This window comes from Anolis sagrei, chromosome 5 (assembly GCF_037176765.1).
Source record: "Anolis sagrei isolate rAnoSag1 chromosome 5, rAnoSag1.mat, whole genome shotgun sequence".
Classification (NCBI taxonomy): domain Eukaryota; kingdom Metazoa; phylum Chordata; class Lepidosauria; order Squamata; family Dactyloidae; genus Anolis; species Anolis sagrei.
Window position 1 is genome coordinate 184,707,122 of NC_090025.1, and position 20,681 is coordinate 184,727,802.

The following is a 20,681-nucleotide window of genomic DNA, read 5'->3' on the forward strand; positions in this document are numbered from 1 at the left end:
GGATTTGGTTTCAGATCCAAATTTGGGGATTAACAGTGCAATCTGATTTGGCTTAGACCAATTTTGAGACAGTTGATCTGATGCAGATCCTAATTGTGGTTGGGAAATACTTTGGGCTATCCATTGGTTTTTATTGGTAAGTTGTCATAGCTATATGTGCATCATATTTAAGAATGTGGTAGCCCCTTTTTCAAAATTTCAGACAGTTAGCTCTAAGTGTTTTTGTGCTAGCAATTGTTTACCAAATATGATTTTAGTAAGCATCCACGCAGGCCCGTAGCCAGGATTTCATTTCGGGGGGGGGGGGGGGTGAACTTTTTTCGGGGGGGGGTTGGGGGGGGCTGAGTTTCGGGGGGGGGGGGGCTGAGTCTGAGTGAAAGAGTGTCTAGCCTAGCAAACCTTTTGTATCGTTACCCCAATACCCCCATGCATATGGGATATATTGAGTATGGTGATCAGATCATGATATGAATAAACATAAGTTTAAATAATGCACCAGTAAGGCCTTTTCACGAACCACCATGAGAATTTCGGGGGGGGGGGGGCTGAAGCCCCTCAAGGCCACCCCCCCCCCTGGCTACATGCCTGCATCCACGGTCAGTAAAATGTAGAGTCATGCCAGTTTATGATTAATGCTGCACTCTAGTCCATGTGACTTACTAGCAAAGTAAGAAGGCAAAGGTATAAGTACTAGTAATGTGCTTTCAGGGAAAACCCTGATCCGTTTCATGTCTCGACTTTTGGTCAGGGCCCCATTTCGTCTGACCCTCTCAAAATCAGGAGGTCAGATATTTGTTTTATGGTTTTGGTCCTGAAAGATCTGTTTTCTTTTGGCCTATTTTTGGTGGTTGGGGGGTGGGATTTCACCCATAGGCCCAAAGTGCCTGGGCCTATGGTTGCAGGTGTTGGGATATGTACCTGGTTCTGGCAGGGCCTGCAGCCGAGCAACGAGTAAGGGGCGCTTCTTACTCGGTTCTCAGCTGCAGGCCCTGCCAAGCCCAGGTGCATAGGCCCAAAGTGCCAGGGTGCCTACAGCTAAGCACTGAGTAAGGATCACTCCCTGGTGCTTTGGGCCTATGCACGCGGCAATCAATCCGAAAAGCAGACTTGGAGCCGATACCTGCCCCTGCCTACCTTTTGTATCAATTACATTTTTATTCCAGGAGGGGCCTTCTTGTTTTGTGTCATCCAAATGAACAGAACAGAATGGAAACACAAATCAAACGGATGATACAAATTTCGGACCCATGACTTATAACTAGCTTATTTTTTTTTTTGCAGAAGCGACCACCCTGTGATGAAAGATGTCTGTTTATCATAGCGTGGAATAGCCTTTAATTATATATCTTGCATTTTGTGTGCTTTGTTGTGGTCATTGGAAGGTAAAAATAAGCTTAATTTGCAAGCCAGTTTGCTAAACTGAAATGTCATATTCAGGTCCACCAGAGGTCTCAGTGTCAGCAACATTAGTTGAGGAGACCACTCTCTGTCTCCAGAGAGAAGACCCATGGTTTTAGTTTGTTTGTATTTAATGAAGAGGTGAATTCATGATGCGAAGGAACCCCATTTCTACATCTGTGAACATCCTGGAACAAGGCAATGAAGTGTACACACCTCTTTAGCCAGTGCAGCCCCAGAAGTGAGTATATTTATATTTGAGACTTAACACTTTTTCCTTGTTGGCCTACTTTCGTTAAAGTCGCTTCTTAAATTATGGATGGGAAAACATCATAAAGTGCATTAGTTTGTGGAATGAACGTTTAGGAGAAAATGGCAGGTTATTTTGGAAGGGATGAAAATATATGTATGAGGAGGTTTGGCAATTTTCAAAATGACCCCTGTTACTGGCAACTATCAGATCTTCAGAAATGAGTTAGTGGTTTTGTTGACATCCATGTACTGAAAGACTTGCTAATTTCTACAATGTTTTCCTCCTTAAAAGATTGGGAGATGAAAACCTTCCATAATTTTGGGTAGATAGTATTTCCAATCTCTTACTTAGGCAATCCCTCATTGTCCGAGTAGGATTGTCTTCCAAGATCGGTGCACTGGTGGTGGGTACATAGGTGTCTGTGGAATCCTATTCTTGACCTGCATGTTCTCCCGCACTGAGGGCATTGGTTTCCAGGTGGAAGGTGGTCCCAGTCGGGGTTAGCTTGATGTGCCTTCCTCTTGACACGTTTCTCTCTTTCGCCCTCCATTCATGCCTCTTCAAATTGTACAGCACTGCTGGTCATAGCTGACCTCCAGCTGGAGTGCTCAAGGGCCAGGGCTTCCTAGTTCTCGGTGTGTATGCCAGAGTTTTTAAGGTTGGCTATGGAATGGTGAATCCACTCTGGATTTTAGTCTGAATTTTAACAAAATGACCTATTTTTTTGGATAGGGTGCAACATTTAGGATGGCTCCTTTAAAATATGGTTTAAAACCCAAACCAGAGATGAGCTGTAACTGGGGTGCATCTCCATTGTTATTGTCAATTCACATCACTTTAAATCTGTCATGGCAAAATGCTATCGATACCTGAGAGTTATGGTCTTGTGCCTTATTCATCAAAGAGTGCTGGTGCATCTCCAAAATACAACTCTCATGATTCCATAGGAATGAACCATGGCAGTTAAAGTGTTGTCAAACTGCATTAATCCTATGGTGTAGATGCATCCAAGAAGGGTTAGGGCACATATAGACAAACTTTGGCCCTCCAGGTGTTTATGGAATTCAACTCCCACAATTCCTAACAGCCTCATGCTGAGGCTGTTAGGAATTGTGGGAGTTGAAGTCCAAAACACCTGGAGGGCCAAAGTTTGCCCATGACTGGGTTAGGAAATAACTAGATATCTTCTTATCCCTTTAAGAAAGCCTGCCCTGGAGAAAACAGTATATGAAACTTTATCAGGACAGGGAACATAACTTTATTGCCCAGTAAACTCTGCTGGAAATCCCATTTAAAATTCCCTTTTATAACTTAATAATCATTAATACATTGATAGTCACTTATTCATTAAAGGGACACACACTCAGCCTTGGCAATTCTCCCTTATGTGGGATGGGGGCTGTTTATGAGTCTTCCATTTGAAGAGCTGTTGGAAGATTCTCTTTGAATACATCCTCCCTTTGAAGGGCTATCTGCCCAAACCTGACTTGAAAGAAAAAAAGCCAATATGAAGAGAGAGCCTCATGCACCTTACAGTCCAAATGCGTGCATATGTGAGGGTTCATCCCTCAGTTGCAGGATAACTGACCCCCATCTTCACGAGAGCCATCTAGTCCAACTCTTTGTCATGCAGGAAGCACAACCAAAGCACTAGAGACTCCTAGAGATAATGCTTTTTAGGCATTTGTAGATCATCCAGTACAATTGTATGGTCAACTTCTGGCTGAAGAACCTAGAGATATATAGGGCCTGTCCAGACAGTACCTTTTTTCTAGAAGCTTCCATAGCAAACAGGAGGATAGCCAGATGCCATTCCCTATAAACGCAGAAGCAATAGCTAAAACCAGCAAAAAACCGTGAGATTTCCAGGTGTGAGATATCCGAGTTTTGAGCCAAATAAGTGGATCTGCACATGTCTATATGTCTCTGCAATCAGAAATCACACGATTTTTATCTGGGTTTGTTCTCGGGTTTTAGATGTTTGTTCCTGATTGATCAGTTCCTAAAAAAAGTGACAATTGAGTAGAAGGCAAAAACTTTGTTCGTGTTCCAGAAGCTTCATGAAACATGTGGAGGACACATTTTTTTCTGGCCAGGACAAAGTTGTGGCCCCCTAGTCAATGTTGTACATCTTTTCACAAGAAGAGCAATCAGGAACATCCATTTATAACCCAGGAACAGCACCCTGCTGTTTGAGACCACAAACATTTATAACCCAGGAACAGCACCCTGCTGTTTGAGACTTCCGGTTCCGGGCATGGTGGCTGGCAGCAGAAACGCTGCGCTGCTCAGCCAAAATTCTCAATCTGGAGGAATCCTGAGCCTCCCCCTCGCCCACCACCCTTAAAACGAGGGGTGAGAGGAACTCCAAGCCTTAGGCCCCCCGACAGAGGGCGGGGAGCCGGGAAAGAGCCACGAAGGCCGGAAAAGCGGGCGAGAAAGCGGAGAGGGAGAAGGGACCACCCACCGCCATCTTATCGCGGCCTACCTCGACTCAGCACTGCAACCCGCTTTACATCGCCGCCGGGACCCTGGGCCCGGGCCCAGGCGGCTGGCCGGGCCGCCGCTGCCGCCGCCGCTGGCCCCATTGGATCTGACGGAGCGCCGTTGCGACCGGCCGCCGGCTGCCGAAAAGGTGAGACCGGGGGCTGCCTAGCTGCTGCTGCCGCTGGGCCGCCGCCGCCGAACCACCACCACCGCCGGCAGCCGGGAGGGAAGCCGAGCACTGCCTGGTCGCCACCAAACCGCCTCCGCCGCCGCCCAACCAGCCCCGGAAATCGGGAGAGAGGCCTGGCGCAGACCGCCGCCGCCGCCAAACCAACGCCACCGCAGGCAGCCGTGGAGAGAGGCCTAGCGCCGCCTGAGACGCGGCCTGAAAGGCCTAGCGCTGCCTGGCCGCCACCAGTTTGCCGCCGCCGCCAATCCATCGCCACTACAGGCAGCTGTGGGGAGAGGCCTAGCGCTGCCTGAGGCGCGGCCTGAGAGGCCTGGTGCTGCCTGGCCGCCGCTGGACCGCCGCCGCCGCCAATCCACCGTCACCACCGGCAGCTGGGGGGAGAGGCCTGGCGCTGCCTGAGACGCGGCCTGAGAGGCCTAGCGCTGCCTGGCCACCGCCGGGCCGCCGCCGCCGCCAAACCACCGCTACCGCCGGCAGCCGGGGGGGAGGCCTAGCGCTGCCTGACCGCCGCCAGCCCGCCGCCGCCGCCAATCCATCGCCACCGCCGGCAGCCGGGGGGAGAGGCCTGGCGCTGCCTGGCCGCCGCCAGACCGCCGCCGCCGCCAACCATCATCACCGCCGACTGCCGGGGAGAGAGACCTAGCGCTGTCTGGCTGCTGTTAGACCGCCGCCGCCGCCGAACCATTACCACCGCCGGCAGTTGGAGGGAGAGGCCGAGCGTCGGGGGGGGGGGGCGGGCGCTGCTTGGCTGGGGAGGGCTGTGTTTGAAAGGCTGAAACTAACCTCTCTGTGTAGACCGCTGTATAGATCTTATGCTGGCCTATCTTGTAAATCTTTGTGTAGACCTCTAAGCTGGCTTTTATATTAACATACACTGAGCAAAGTGTGACTGACCATCTGTGCTGCCCCACCCCCGAGCTACCATCTCCGGAAGCCCATCTGCTGGTATACCAACCGTCCAGAGACTCACTGGGGTCATAGTGATATTTAGCCAACTACAACTAGGCCCACTCCCATAAGGGGTGATAGTATATATTACCAACTAGTTCATTCCTGGTTTATCATCTGTGGTATCTGTCGTCAGTGTGTTAAGAACGAAATGAGCTCTTAGGCGCCTGCCATTTGCTGCTAGATTGCACCAGCACTTACGCCCCTTCCCCGCCCCTCTGTGCCGCACTTTAACGACTGCTAAATAGAGCACTTTAGATCTAGCACTTTATTAATGTGCCTTTATTAATGTGCCTTTATAAATGTGTGTTGCTGCTGATTGAATACGAGTACTGTTAAGGTGTGCCTAAGATCTTTGCACTTTAAGAACTACAATTGCACTTTAAGAACCAGCTCATTGGAGCAACCGGAACATCGATTACCCTGCACCGCTGCTATCCATGTGGTCCCCCGCCCCTCTTTGTGTACTGTCTCTGTTGCTCTTGTGTAGCGGAGGGGGTAGAGGAGGAGGTGGGTTGGAACCTGCGAATGAAGGTGTGGTGGAGAGGAGGGAGGAGGGAGGGAGGAGATGCTGGCAAGAACCTAAAAACTTAACCACGAGCGCAGTAGAACATAATCGCTTGACTCTGGATTGCGGCATGGAGGGGGGGAGGTGTTCCACTAGCCGAGGGGCCCCCATAGAGGTCGTGGTGGGAAGGAGGAGATGCGGGAGAAGGAGACCACGAATTCGGCCTAATTCGGACCGTTTATCCAAATTAATAGTTCCCAATCGGTCTCCTAAGGTAAATTGGTGTAACCAGGTGAGCGGGCCCTCTGGCTTGAAGGTGGTGTTGTTGAACGCCAGATCTGTCAACGGAAAAACGACCTGGATCCAGGACTTAATCCTGGAGGAGCGGGCAGATCTGGCGTGCATCACGGAGACCTGGCTGGATGAAGCGGGGGGCGTAAACCTCTCCCAGCTTTGCCCTCCAGGTTTCTCCGTGCAACACCAACCAAGAGCCGGAGGACGGGGAGGCGGTGTCGCAGTGGTCTATAGAGATTCCATCCATCTGACCAGGAGCCCTATCCCGCAGACCACAAATTTTGAATGCGTCCACCTGAGGGTGGGTGACCGGGACAGAATAGGGATTCTGTTAGTGTACCGTCCACCTCGCTGCACTACAGTCTCCCTACCTGAGCTAGCGGGGGTGGTCTCGAGCCTGGCGGTGGAGTCCCAACGGCTTCTTGTGCTGGGGGACTTCAACATCCATGCCGAGGCAACCCTCACAGGTGCGGCTCAGGACTTCATGTCTGCCATGGCAACCATGGGGCTGTCCCAACAAATAACTGGCCCCACCCACTGTGCTGGACACACATTGGACTTGGTCTTCTGCCAGGGATGGGAGCAGGGTGGCGGTGTGGAGGAGCTGTCTATCTCTCCGTTGCCATGGACCGACCACTTCCTGATTAGATTTAGGCTCACTGCGCCCCCTAACCTTCGCAAGGGTGGAGGACCCATTAAGATGGTCCGCCCCAGGAGACTAATGGATCCGAATGGTTTCCTGACGGCTCTTGGGGAATTTCCCGCCACCATGGTAGGTGATCGTGTCGAGGCCTTGGTCGCTCTCTGGAATGGGGAGATGACCAGGGCAATTGACACGATCGCTCCGGAACGTCCCCTCTCAAGTAACCGAGCTAAACCAGCCCCTTGGTTCACTGAGGAGCTGGCAGCGATGAAGCGAAGGAAGAGGGTTCTAGAGAGCGTGTGGCGCTCGGACCCAAGCGAGCCAAACCGAACACGGTTTGTGTCCTTTTTAAGGGCATATGCCGCGGCAATAAAAGCCGCAAAGAAAACTTTCTTTGCGGCCACTATTGCGTCTGCAAAAAACCGTCCGGCGGAGTTGTTCCGGATTGTCAGAGGTCTTTTAACTCCCCCTATCTCAGGTGGGAGCCCTGACAACTCCGCAACGCGCTGTGAAGCATTTGCTCGGTTCTTCGCAGACAAAGTCGCTTTGATCCGCGCTGGGCTGGACGCTACATTAAATGCAGTCTCTGTGGATGTGACACAAGCACCTGCTTGTCCGATTTTGTTGGATTCTTTTCAGTTTGTGAAACCCGAGGATGTGGACAAGATACTTGGAGGAATGAGACCCACCACGTCCATCCTAGACCCCTGCCCATCCTGGCTTCTGAAGGAGGCCAGAGGGGGATTGGCCGAGTGGGTAACGGTGGTGGTTAATGCCTCCCTTCGGGAAGGCAAGATTCCAGCAAGCCTAAAACAGGCTGTTATAAAGCCGCTGTTGAAGAAACCATCACTTGACCCCACCAAATTGGACAACTTTCGGCCTGTTTCCAATCTTCCCTTCTTGGGCAAAGTCATGGAAAGCGTGGTGGCCTCACAACTCCAGGTATTCTTGAGAGACACGGATTATCTGGATCCGGCACAGTCTGGTTTCAGACCGGGACATGGTACCGAGACGGTCTTGGTCGCCTTAGTGGATGATCTGCGCCGGGAGCTAGACAGGGGGAGTGTGTCCCTGTTGGTGCTCCTGGACCTCTCAGCGGCCTTCGATACCGTCGACCACGGTATTCTTCTGGGGCGCCTTGCAGAGATGGGTCTCGGGGGCACTGCTCTGCAGTGGCTCCGGTCATTTCTGGAGGGTTGTACCCAGAAGGTGTTATTGGGGGACTCCTGTTCAACGCCACGGCCGTTGACCTGTGGCGTTCCTCAGGGTTCCATCTTGTCCCCCTTGCTGTTTAACATCTACATGAAGCCGCTGGGTGAGATCATCCGGAGTTTCGGGGTGCGGTGTCACCTGTACGCAGATGACGTCCAACTCTGTCACTCCTTCCCACCTGCTACTAAGGAGGCCGTCGAAGTCCTGAACCGGTGCCTGGCCGCTGTAATGGTCTGGATGAGGGCGAACAAACTGAAACTAAATCCAGACAAGACAGAGGTACTCCTGGTCAGTCGCAAGGCCGAGCAGGGTATAGGGTTACAGCCTGTGCTGGACGGGGTCGCACTCCCCTTGAAGGCGCAGGTTCGCAGTTTGGGTGTGACCCTGGACTCATCGCTGAGCCTGGACCCCCAGGTTTCAGCGGTGACCAGGGGAGCATTTGCACAGCTTAGGCTCGTGCGCCAGCTGCGCCCGTATCTTGGGAAGTCTGACTTGGCCACGGTGGTACATGCTTTGGTCACATCCCGCCTCGACTACTGCAACGCTCTCTACGTGGGGCTGCCCTTGAAGACGGCCCGGAAGCTTCAGCTAGTCCAACGCGCTGTAGCCATGTTGTTAACAGGAGCAGGGCGCAGAGAGCGTACAACGCCCCTGCTGTCCCAGCTCCACTGGCTGCCGATTTGCTACCGGGCCCAATTTAAGGTGCTGGTGTTATCCTACAAAGCCCTAAACGGTTCCGGCCCAAAATACCTTGCAGACCGCATCTCGGCCTACGAGCCCACGAGGGCCTTGAGATCATCCGGGGAGGCCCTTCTCTCGGTCCCGCCTGCCTCACAGGCACGTCTGGCGGGGACGAGAGAGCGAGCCTTCTCGGTGGTGGCCCCCCGGTTGTGGAACACCCTCCCTACTGAAATTAGACAGGCGCCCTCCTTGATGGCCTTCCGTAGGAGCCTGAAAACATGGCTCTTCGAGCAGGCCTTCAACTGAGTGTATCATTGGAACGACTCTGGAATGGACTATGACTACGAAATTGACTATGACCCCAGGATTGGACGAAGCGGATTTTTAGCATAAGTATATGTTATGTAGTATTAGCTGTGTATGTATTGTCGCCTTTTTTGTACACTGTCTTTCTATGTTGTGTTCACCGCCACGAGTCGCCCTCAGGGCTGAGAGTGGCGGTCAATAAATGCAAGAAATAAATAAATAAATAAGTACACAACCAAATCTGCCTGGAGCCAGATTTTCAGAGCCAGACGCCCAGGCTCTAAAAATCTCTTGTCCCACATGGGAATGCATTCATGAGCTGTCACTAAATACTGTATATAAGCACTCTACTAAGATTTCCCATTTTCCCTACCTGACAGCTGGGGTCACTTTTACCTGAAATAATTTCTTGTTTAAGATTGCTGGGTCTGAGAACAGCTTCAGAAAAGTCACATTCAGCAATTTCACCTTGCTTGCTGATTTTTATGGATGCTTTCATTGTCATCACCCTACACTTACAACTCTCTTTTGTTTTTCCCCACTTCTTCTCTGTCTTTTTTCATACCTCAGAATACCTGTTAAGGAGAGAAAGCAGACTAGCTGTGGAGCACCTTCAAACTGGGAGTCTGATAAATTTACCTTGCCTGAAACTGTCCTAAGAGTCAGTGTGTGCTTCGTACTTGCAAAGGTATTATCACATTCCTGCAGCTAATGTATAAAGAGTGCAACAGAGGTACATGACATAAAACACTCACAGAGGAGAGATGAGTCTAGGCTTGCCAGATCTTAATACATGCTGTTGGTAGTTCTGGTCTATCACTCAGCTGCAGTGAGGTCCCTTCTACACTGCCATATAATCCACATTATCTACTTTGAACTGGATTATATGAGTCTACACGGCCATATAATCCAGCTCAAAGCAGATAATCTGGATGATATTGTCGAAGGCTTTCATGGCTGGAATCACTAGGTTCTTGTGGGTTTTTTCGGGCTATAGAGCCATGTTCTAGAGGCATTTCTCCTGACGTTTCGCCTGCATCTATGGCAAGCATCCTCAGAGGTAGAGGTCTGTTGGAATTAGGACAATGGGTTTATATATATCTGTGGAATGGCTGGGGTGGGGCAAGGAGCTCTTCCCTGCTGCAGTTAGGTGTGAATGTTCAGCTGATCACCTTCATTAGCATTTGAAGGCCTGCCTGCGCCTGGGAAAATCTGTTGCTGGGAGGTGTTAATCTGTACCTGGTTTTTTCCTCTCTGTTGTTTAGCTGTTATAATTTTAGAGTTTTTTAATACTGGTAGCCAGATTTTGTTCATTTTCATGGTCTCTTCCTTTCTGTTGAAATTGTCCACATGCTTGTGGATTTCAATGGCTTCTCTGTGTAGTCTGACATGGTGGTTGTTGGTGTGGTCCAGCATTTCTGTGTTCTCAAATAATATGCTGTGTCCAGGCTGGTTCATCAGGTGCTCTGCTATGGCTGACTTCTCTGGTTGAAGGAGTCTGCAGTGCCTTTCTGGGCGCTGCGTTTGGTGGTCCCTATGTAGACTTGTCCAAACGCAGCGCCCAGACTTGTCTACATAGGGACCACCAAACGCAACGCCCAGACACGCATCAAGGAACAAGCTGCGTGTTAGATTTGATGGTGCATTAGACTCATGCAAATATGGTAATAATAATCAAGGCAGGTGAGTTGGTCATCTAAGGTGGCAGATACTGGGAGATGACAGCAAGACATTATTTATTTATTATTTATTTAAAACATTTATATTCCACCCTTCTCACCCTGAAGGGGACTCAGGGTGGAGCACAACATACAAAAGACAAACATGTATTAGAGGAGAAAGGTACGGTATGTCCCATGCAGCCTGCAAAGATACTCTGCTGCTATCAAGTGGGATGGGGTCGATGTCCCTGCATGACTCAACTCTCAATCTGAAATGGTGTGCTACATCAGTTGGAAGGAGCCACCATCATATTATTCCCATCGAGTAGTAATATATCTTGAAATTACCATGTTTTTTTTGGAAGCAGCTGACAAGTAGTGATGTTTATTAATTTTCCCATCATTAAAAAGCTTCTATTTGTTGATGTGTGTTGCACAAACTCAGGCTGGATCTACACTGTCCTATATCCTAGGATCTTTGAAATGGATTATATAAGTTTACACTGCCAGATAATCTGAGATAAGCAGAGAATCTGGAATCAGATCCTAGGATATAGGGCAGCCTCAGAAGTTCAAGAATCTCCTATTTTCTATCAATTGATCACACTGATGTGGCTGAATAGAGTTGTTGGGGAGCAGCACATTAGGAAAAAGTAGTCTGCACAAGGCCTTTTCTTCATTACTAACATTTTGCAAAAAAATATTCATCTGATACTTTACTGGCTTCTGTCATTTTCACATGTGCTTAACCAATCTTACCTTTACAACTATCAGATTTCAATTTGACCATATCTCAGTATTGCTGGGTTTGGCTCCAGGATTCCCCATGGATACCCAAGTCTGTGGATGTTCAAGTCCCATTATATGTAATGTGAAATGGTGTTGCTTAAATAAAACAACTCCAAGAATAAAGAATGCTCAAACGTTTGTACAGTGGCACTTATTTCACATGCCAGTAAGGTAATGGACAAGTTCCTGCAAGGTAGACTCCAGCAATACATGGAGCGAAAGTTGCCAGATATACAAGTTGGGTTTAGAAAAGGCAAAGGAATGAGAGACCAAATTGTTAATATCCACTGGATAATGGAGGAAGGCAAGGAGTTTCAGAAAAACATCTCTTTCTGTTTTATTTACTATTCTAATGCCTTTGACTGTGTGGATCTTAATAAATTGTGGTAAGTTCTTGGTAATATGAGGATTCCAAGTCACCTTGTCTGTCTCCTGAGGAATCTGTATAATAACCAAGTAGCAACAGTAAGAACAGACCATGGAACAACAGACTAGTTCAGGATTGGGAAAGGAGTATGGCAGGGCTGTACACTCTCACCCGACCTATTCAACTTGTATGCAGAATACACCATGTGATGTGTGGGACTTGAGGAATCCAAGGCTGGAGTTAAAATTGCTGGACGAAATATTAACAACCTTATATATACAGATGATACCACTTTGATGGCTGAAACGAGGAGGAGCTGAGGAGCCTTCTAACCAAGGTGAAAGAAGAAAGTGCAAAAGCTGGGTTGCAGTATATATCTATATCTATATATATATATCTCACAAGATTATGGCAACCAGGATGATTGATAACTGGGAAATAGAGGGAGAAAATGTGGAGGCAGTGACAGACTTTGTATTTCTAGGCACGAAGATTACTGCAGATGCAGACTGTAGCAAGAAAATCAGAAGATGTTTGTTTCTTGAGAGGAGAGCAATGACCAATCTCAATAAAATAGTGAATAGTAGAGACATCACACTAGCAACAAAGATCATCATAGTTAAAGCAATGGTATTCCCCATAGTCACCTATGGATGTGAGAGCTGAATCATAAGGAAGGCTGAGTGAAGGAAGATAGACGTATTTGAATTGTGGTGTTGGAGAAAAATTCTGAGTGCAAGAAGATCAAACCAATCCATATCCAGGAAATAATGACCAACTTCTCACTGGAGGGAAGGATATTACAGGCAAATATGAAGTACTTTGTCCACATAATGCAAAGACAAGAAAGTTTGGAGAACATAATGATGCTGGGGGAAATGGAAGGAAAAAGGAAGCAGGGCCGGCCAAGGGCAAGATGGATGGATGGATGGATGGATGGATGGATAGATGGTATTCTTGATGGATGGCTTGACCTTGAAGGAACTAGTGGTGGCAACCGCTGAGATTGAGATCTAGCATGGGCTGGTGCATGAGGTCACGAAGAGTCTGAAGCCACTGAACAAATAAACAACAACATATAAAACAGCAAAATTAAGGTTTGCTTTTTGGATTTTTGAAAATATTTCCAAGCTGTAGATAGTTGATCCTGAGGATTCACATATTGTGCATACAGAAGGCCAACTATATATACACTCTTTACCTGGTTTGACCTGGTTGGTATGTAGATGAAGACCACAAGGAGATAATTTGATGGATCTTCAGGCCGAGTTGGAAAAGAATCCTAACTGAGATCCTGGTGAATTGCTGCCAACTGAGTTGATACTATTGAGATAGATGCAGCCATGGTCTGATTTGGCACATGTTTTGTTTCTTATGTTCCTATGTTCTGTCCTCTTGAAGACTCCCATCCACGCCTGCCTTTTGAATAACAGCATCTTCTTTATTTGAACATTGTTACATGAGAATACCAATCCTTTTGTGTTGGGGGAATTGCTCATAAATCCAAAGACTTTTATATCTCAAATAATAAATAAGTTGTTAATAGTAAAGTGGGTAGCATGCCAAAAGTGACAGATGCCCTTCTCCATCTTGCTTGGCTCTCTGCCATTCGCATGCGGAGCTCAGGTGTACTCAGTGTGCAGATGGGGCTGCCTTAATTAATCTGTCTCCACTACACAACCGCTGCATTTTGGAAGTCACTATACGGAAGAGCTTGTAATATTTGTCTGTGTGTTTAATTTTTCTGATTACAGGTGTCCCTAATGAAGATTCATGGCTCTTTCACTCACTTTCAGACTGGGGTTTTTACCTGTAAAATGGAAGCAATACTGCATTTTGGTACAATGCATGCAACATCCAACCCACAGAGAAGAGAGTTTCCTTGATGGCTGCTTCTCAGCTTTCATCGTCCATATGGTTTCACGACCCTCCTCCAAATGAATTATGACTGCAATGAAATTTTCCTTCAATCCTCAAGTTCCTAACATAGCGATAACTTAAAACTTTGGCTGAGCATTTAGATATATGAGTTAAAGGAAGCCAGAGGAGAAGAGCAGGCTAAGTTACCAAGATAATGCAAACACAACACAAGAAAGAGTTCTAGGTGTTAATGATATTCATTGTTTCATCCGCTGCAGTGCTAGGAAATTTTGGGCTGAAGGGAAACACCATACAGGGAGGCAGAATGATCATTTGAGGGACGATGTCTTCATTTGCTCCTACCCAATAGCTATAGCTTACTTCCTTGTATATTTTTTCCAAATGTGTGTTTTGTGTGTTATACAGCAATGTGGAAGGGGTTACCCCTAATCTCACTATAAGTAAAGTTAAAGGTTTTGCCCTGACATTAAGTCCAGTCATGTCCGACTCTGGGGGTTGGTGCTCATCTCCATTTCTAAGGCAAAGAGCCAGTGTTTTCCATAGACACCTCCAAGGTCATGTGGCTGGCATGACTATATGACAGCTGACTATATGTAGGTGGAAAAGAATTCGTACTACGTCCTCACTCCATATAGAATATGGTTACTCCATTTCTAGTGCTGGTAGATTTGTACATGATGGTGCTTTTTGTCCTCTTAAAAAGGGGAGAAAATATTTCTCTCCTCAGATGTGTAGCACTTTAAAGTGCATATCAACTTGTGTGCATGTTTCTTTGTTTTCAATGCAGCCAGTTATTCCCAGCGTAGTAAGTGTGTTCAAACCAGTCTTCTTTTGGGAGTGATCTACTGCACTGCTAAACACATTTTTTCACTCACCAGGAATGCTGCTTATCATGAACAGTTTATCTCAGATGGACAAACATTTCTTAAGTGCCGAATTTCGCAATAGCCTTATTGAAATGCTGACTCCCTCTGGACTGGCTTGACTTCCCCGCTGTCTGTCTGAGGATGTAGCGAGACATTGTCTGTTATAGCCTCCATCTTGAGTTGCACTCCTGCTTGGGCAGGACATTTGTGGCATGCCAAAGGGGAACCTGGGAGCAGATCGTTAACATAAAAGAGTAAAAGAACAACAACAACCATCCTCATACATACATGCATGCATACATATATGTCTGGAAAAACATTGGCCAGAATTCTGCATTTGTGCTTAGTTATTTATGTCTATCCAAGAGCTCATTTACATCAGGCAGTTTAACTTGGTGGGAGCCGTGGTAGTGCAATGGGTTAAACCCTTGTACTGACTGAACTGCTGACCTGAAAGTTAGCTGTTTGAATCCATGGGATGGGGTGAGCTCCCATCTGTCAGCTCCAGCTTCCCTTGCAGGGATATGAGAGAAACCTCCCATTGGATGGTAAAACATCCGGGCATCCCGTAGGCAACATCTTTGCAGATGACCAATTCTCTCACACCAAAAGTGACTTGTAGTTTCTCAAGTTGCTTCTGACATGATAAAAAAAGTTTAACTTGGTATAAATATGTCCCAGAGCATATTTGATCTGTCTTGTTCATGCCATGTTCAAATGATCCAGGACTGCATTGTTTCCACTGGGGTAGCCTGCATTTCACCTCATCCACATCATCATCATCATCATCAGTCCTAGCTGACCATAGAGCTTCATCTGAGCTTGTGGTTATTGTGGGCACCTCTGCTCACATCATAATGGGGCATTTTTATAACCAACAGCAAAGGAAAGGGTGATCTCCCTTCCCTTTTCCTGGTGGAATGGATGTCTACTGATGCCAGGGTGGCGCACATTTGAGTCTTGGAAGATGGAGTGGGAATAACAGAGATATTTTTTTAATTTCATTTACTTATACCCCGCCCTTCTCACCCCTGGGGGGACTCATGAGTTCTGTAGCCATCTAGGAAAAGTAGTGACATGGGCATGACCCCTTCCCCTACAATAAGAGCACATGGATAAGGTGTTGATGCCAGTCTCCAGTCTGGACAGGGACAAATCAAACCAACCTCACTGTCCAAACTGCCCCAAAGTCAGGGGATACTCCAGAATTTCTGGCAAACTCTTGAGTATTCCCAGCATTGCCCAAAGTGGGGCAAAATCAATTTAAAGTAAAATAAAAACCCCAACAACCTCACCAGCAGGCCAGGATGGAAATAAAATCAACACATCAATTGCCATCAGATAAGATCTCCATTTCTTGGTGGCCCCTTCCGCACAGCTGAAAAAAAAATCCCACATTTTTTGGCTTGAACTGGAATATATGGTAAAGTGGACTTGGATAACCCAGTTCAAAGCAGATATGTTGGGATTTTCTGCCTTGATATTCTGGGTTATATGGCTGTGTGGAAGGGCCCTGAGCCACTGGTGCCTTCTAAAGTAGGTTTGAGAGATCAGTTTCAATCCTGGCAAAAGTGTCATGATTCTGACAGTGAAGGTATTATGAATGTTTACAAATGCATTATCATAGGTTACATATCCAGAATGGAAACACTGAGGGCCCTTCCAGACAGGCCCAATATCCCAGGATGTGATCCCAGGGTTTCTGCTTTAAACAGGATTATATGAGTCAACACTGCCAAATAATCTGGTATAAACAGAAAACCTGGCATCACAACTTGGGATATAGGGCTTGTCTGGAAGGGCCTTGAATGTAAATCAATACAAGCCATTGAATGAAGGGAGATTTGCTTCTGAGAAGAAACGTATGTGTGCATATAGTAGTGCCTGCACCAATACCACTGAAACCATCCCCCCATGCCAGTAAAAGTCAAGCATTCAAGGAAGTTACTGCAATATAATCTTTTACGGTTTAGCATCTTCAGAAAGATTGTCTGTGGCATTCATACACAGACCGCAAAAATGTGATGCCTGGTTTTGTTATGTGGGAGATTGTGCTGGAAGTGGGGTGGAAACCTTATAAATGGCAGATTACCTGAATTTCTAAAAAAATGGCAGTGGGCTCAGAATATCCACTTTTGGACTCTTTGAATCTTGATTTCCCCCCCTTTTCTTTAACCTTAGTGAAGAGCATCAAGGTATTCACAGATTTTGTAGTAAAATTGGTAGTTAAAAGACTTAAGAGTTCATCTACATGGTATAATTAATGTGGTTTGACACAACTTTAACCACCGTAGCTAAGTGCTATGAAATCAAGGGCGTTGTAGTTTTACCTTTAGCTTATTTGAATAAAGAAATCTTCAATCCTTGATAGAAGCACAACAAGGAGGGGTCATTTTAGCCTACTCAAGGCAACTGTCTCAAAGTCTAGGGTCTGCCACCCCTTTTAATGTTCCTCTCAACCATACATGGATCTCACTCAGCGTCTGAGACTGGAAGTTATATGGAGGGAAATGTAAATGAATAAACATCCTCAGTTCAGTCCACATAGGCTCTCACTTTCAGACCACTCACACAGAAAATATATGAGCCAGGGGACAGAACATTGCAGGCCATCAACTTAAATCTCGATTGCTTGTTTCTACTTAAATGGACTTAATTGAATCGGTGGGCTTGAGTAAGTGTTCCTTTTTTGGTGGCTGTTCATCCTTCATTTGTGATGAGGAATTGTATTGAAGCTGGGGCTGGGAAACTATCTGAGGTGGCCTCCATTGGCTCACCAGAGGACATTGGAGAGCCATATCCCACAAGTGTAAAAAGAGGGGGGAACAGAGGAAAATCAGAGCCAATTTTATATTCTATCACAGCATAGCTTTATTGCAGAATACAGAAAGAAGGAAGGCTATTAATATCCAACGAATGTTACATTTAGCAAAGGACAAGAGGGATCTTCTCACCTCTGAAGGAGTCTACTGTATACCATGCAGCTGTGAACAAGTCTACGGAGGGACCACCAAACACAGCAGCATTGCCCAATCACGGATCAAGGAACACGAAAGGCACTTCAGACTAATTCAGCCAGAGAAGTCCGCCATAGCAGAGCGCCTGATGAACCAACCTGGACACAGAATATTATCTGAGAACACAGAAATGCTGGACCACTCTCACAACCACCATGTCAGACTACACAGAGAAGCCACTGAAATCCACAAGCATGTGAACAATTTCAACAGAAAGGAGAAAACCATAAAAATGAACAAAATCTGGCTACCAGTATTAAGAAACTCTAAAATCAGGATAGTAAATAAAAGAGCAACATCCAGAAAGCAGGGGAATTCCAGACAAGAATCAATCAGGGCCAGCTAACACTTTCCAACAAAGGATTCCCCAGGCAGGAAGCAGCTGAGGCTTGAAGCTGCAAGGCTTTTCAATGCTAAACAAGGTGGCCAATTGCAACATTCACACTTGCCTCCACAGACCAGAGTTCTTTCTCCCACCCTGGACATTCCATAGATATATAGACCTCACTTGCCTAGTTTCCAACAGATACCTCAACCTCTGAGGATGCCTGCCATAGATGTGGGCAAAACATCAGGAGAGAATGCTTCTGGAACATGGTGATACAGCCTGAAAAACTTACAACAACCCGAAGGCCATCCTCTTCATTTCTTGAATTTTTTGTAATGATGAGCAATATTTTAATTTCAAGATCTCTCTTTCACTCTCCTCTATCTATCTTTCTATCTTTCTGTAATACCATTTGCTTTCTCATCTATCTATATCTATCTATCTATCTATCTATCTATCTATCTATCATCTTCTATCTATCTAGATTTATTATAATTCACAAAATTTGAATGTGCAAAAAAACTTAAGTGAACTGTTGAGTTTCCTTCAGTCTAATTTTGTTTATAATTTACCGAAATCCACAAAATTCGCATGTGGAAGAAAGCACAACTGATAGTTTTGCTTCTTTCTGCTGTTATCAAGCATTCTTATCTCAGCTGGAAGTTTGTGTGCCAAATCTTCAGAAAGAACAACAATTATTCTTCCTATTACAAAAAAAGAAAAGAATAAAAAAAGGGGAGGGAATAAGACAAAATCTGGCCCGTTGAGTCACCACACAAGGCACTAAGCAAAGCTAATTTTAAGCAGGTCAGAGTTCAGCAATTCCCTCTGGAATTTAGGAGTCTCATGTGTTAAGCAAAAAGGGTCAAAGTTGATGCTCTGTTACAATTTTTTGCATGCTTTCCCTCAAGAACAGCCACCCGGGCTAGGATTAGCATGAGGTCTGTGAGGCTGGCACTTTGCTGTCTGGGTTAAAAATGTTTTCAAGCAGTAAATGCGCTCTCTGTATGGAAACGAGAGGACGGATCCCTGGGAGCTTTCGTATTCAAAAATGTGCAAGCTTTGAGCAGACGCTGCAATGTAATTTAGGGCAATGCATGCTTCATAGCGTTGGAGAATATTGCCTCCCGTAAATGTTACTTCGGCGGATGGCAGTAATTTTAGAAAGGTGGCATTCTTGTTTTACATTGAGAAACTTCAGAATAAATAAAAGGAAGCATCAATCGGGGAGTGGAAGGCTTTGCAACGGCGGAAAAGTACCAATGGATCTGAACTAGCGCTAGATGCCACGCAAGTGATGGGAATGAGGACAGTCCGGATGCAAAGGGAAAGGTGCTTAGAGGGAAGGAAGAGACAAGAGTGGGTATGTACTCCTCCCTTCTTCTCACAGACCTTTTGTTGTGGCCTTGTTTCAGATGTAGTGGTCCCTTTCCTATGACATAAAATATGGGTTAAGCCAAAAAGGCACCACAGATGCAGAAAAAGAAGGAAAGAAACTAGTTTGTCCTAAAGGTTCTTTTACAGTATTTTGTTTACTGAATCCCAAAGTGGTTGAAGGACATCTTAAACACAGATCTACAGCTGGTGAGATGGGACCCCCATAGAGATTATGTGCTGATCTAAAGGCATTGGAAACATTTGTCCCCTTCCTTCCTTCTTTCTTTCCTTCCTTCCTTCCTTCCTTCCTTCCTTCCTTCCTTCCTTCCGACTAAAATGATAAAAGGTCTGGAGAACAAGCCCTATGAGGAGCGGCTTAAGGAGCTGGGCATGTTTAGCCTGAAGAAGAGAAGGCTGAGAGGGGATATGATAGCCATGTATAAATATGTGAGAGGAAGCCACAGGGAGGAGGGAGCAAGTTTGTTTTCTGCTTCCCTGGAGACTAGGACGCAGAACAATGGCTTCAAAATACAAGAGAGGAGATTCCATCTGAACATGAGGAAGAACTTCCTGACTGTGAGAGCCGTTCAGCAGTGGAACTCTCTGCCCCGGAGTGTGGTGGGGGCTCCTTCTTTGGAAGCTTGTAAACAGAGGCTGGATGGCCATCTGTCAGGGGTGATTTGAATGCAATATTCCTGCCTCTTGGCAGGGGGTTGGACTGGATGGCCCATGAGGTCTCTTCCAACTCTTTGATTCTATGATTCTATGATTCCTTCCTGGAGAGAGAAAAGAGAAATGCAATTAGATATGTACAAGGCAATCAGGTACATAAAAGGGCATAGTTCCTTGAAATCTTTTGGTTGGTTTTCCACTTTTGTTCACACTCGTAAATCTTGCTGAGCTCCTTCTCTGTAAAAGAAAACCTCAATATATTTTTTAAAAAGGAAACTGCCAATTATTTTTGTGGTTAATTTAATATGGGCTCCTCTTGAGTGACTGGCTATTGTCTTACAGTTGTTTTGTTACATACTGTACTGTGTTATCTTGTTTCAATGTTTATTTTGTAAGGACCTCAGCCTTGCAAGGGCAGCACGGAAATATTTAACAAGTAGTGTAAAATGTGGGAATCTTGTTTTTCATGCAACTCTAAAGAGAGGAGGAATATAAACAAATCTGGCAAATCAGAAAACACATTCAATGCGGATTCTATTTTGTAGTTAGAATTTAAAGGCATATAAAAAGAGTGAAAACTTCTGATTGAGCCAGATCTTGTTTTTCCTTCTCAAAGCCTTTTCCAAAATCTCATAGTACCCGTACTAGTAAATGCAGTAGGAGGAAACCAAGGTAGACTACTTTGTAGTAAACCGCAGTGGATAAATGAAACCATGTATATCGATCCCACAGATATTTATTTTTATTTATTTTATTTATTATCTTTCTACCCTGCTCTTTTTCACTCCAAAGAGCAAGGCAAC

At 46.1% G+C, this 20,681-nt stretch overlaps 1 protein-coding gene across 2 annotated transcripts in view; it reads left to right on the forward strand.

The window, feature by feature from the left end:
- The window catches only part of SOX5 (SRY-box transcription factor 5), an 897,493-nt gene that overhangs the window by 18,288 nt on the left and 858,524 nt on the right, over positions 1 to 20,681 (forward strand). The window contains exon 1 of one of the 2 annotated variants that reach the window (XM_060776581.2): positions 18,834 to 19,192. The exons of the other annotated variant lie outside the window; for it this stretch is intronic. The gene's annotated coding sequence lies outside the window, so the exon portion shown is untranslated. Of the gene's footprint in view, positions 1 to 18,833; positions 19,193 to 20,681 lie in introns of those variants that run through there. 2 annotated transcript variants of the gene reach the window in all.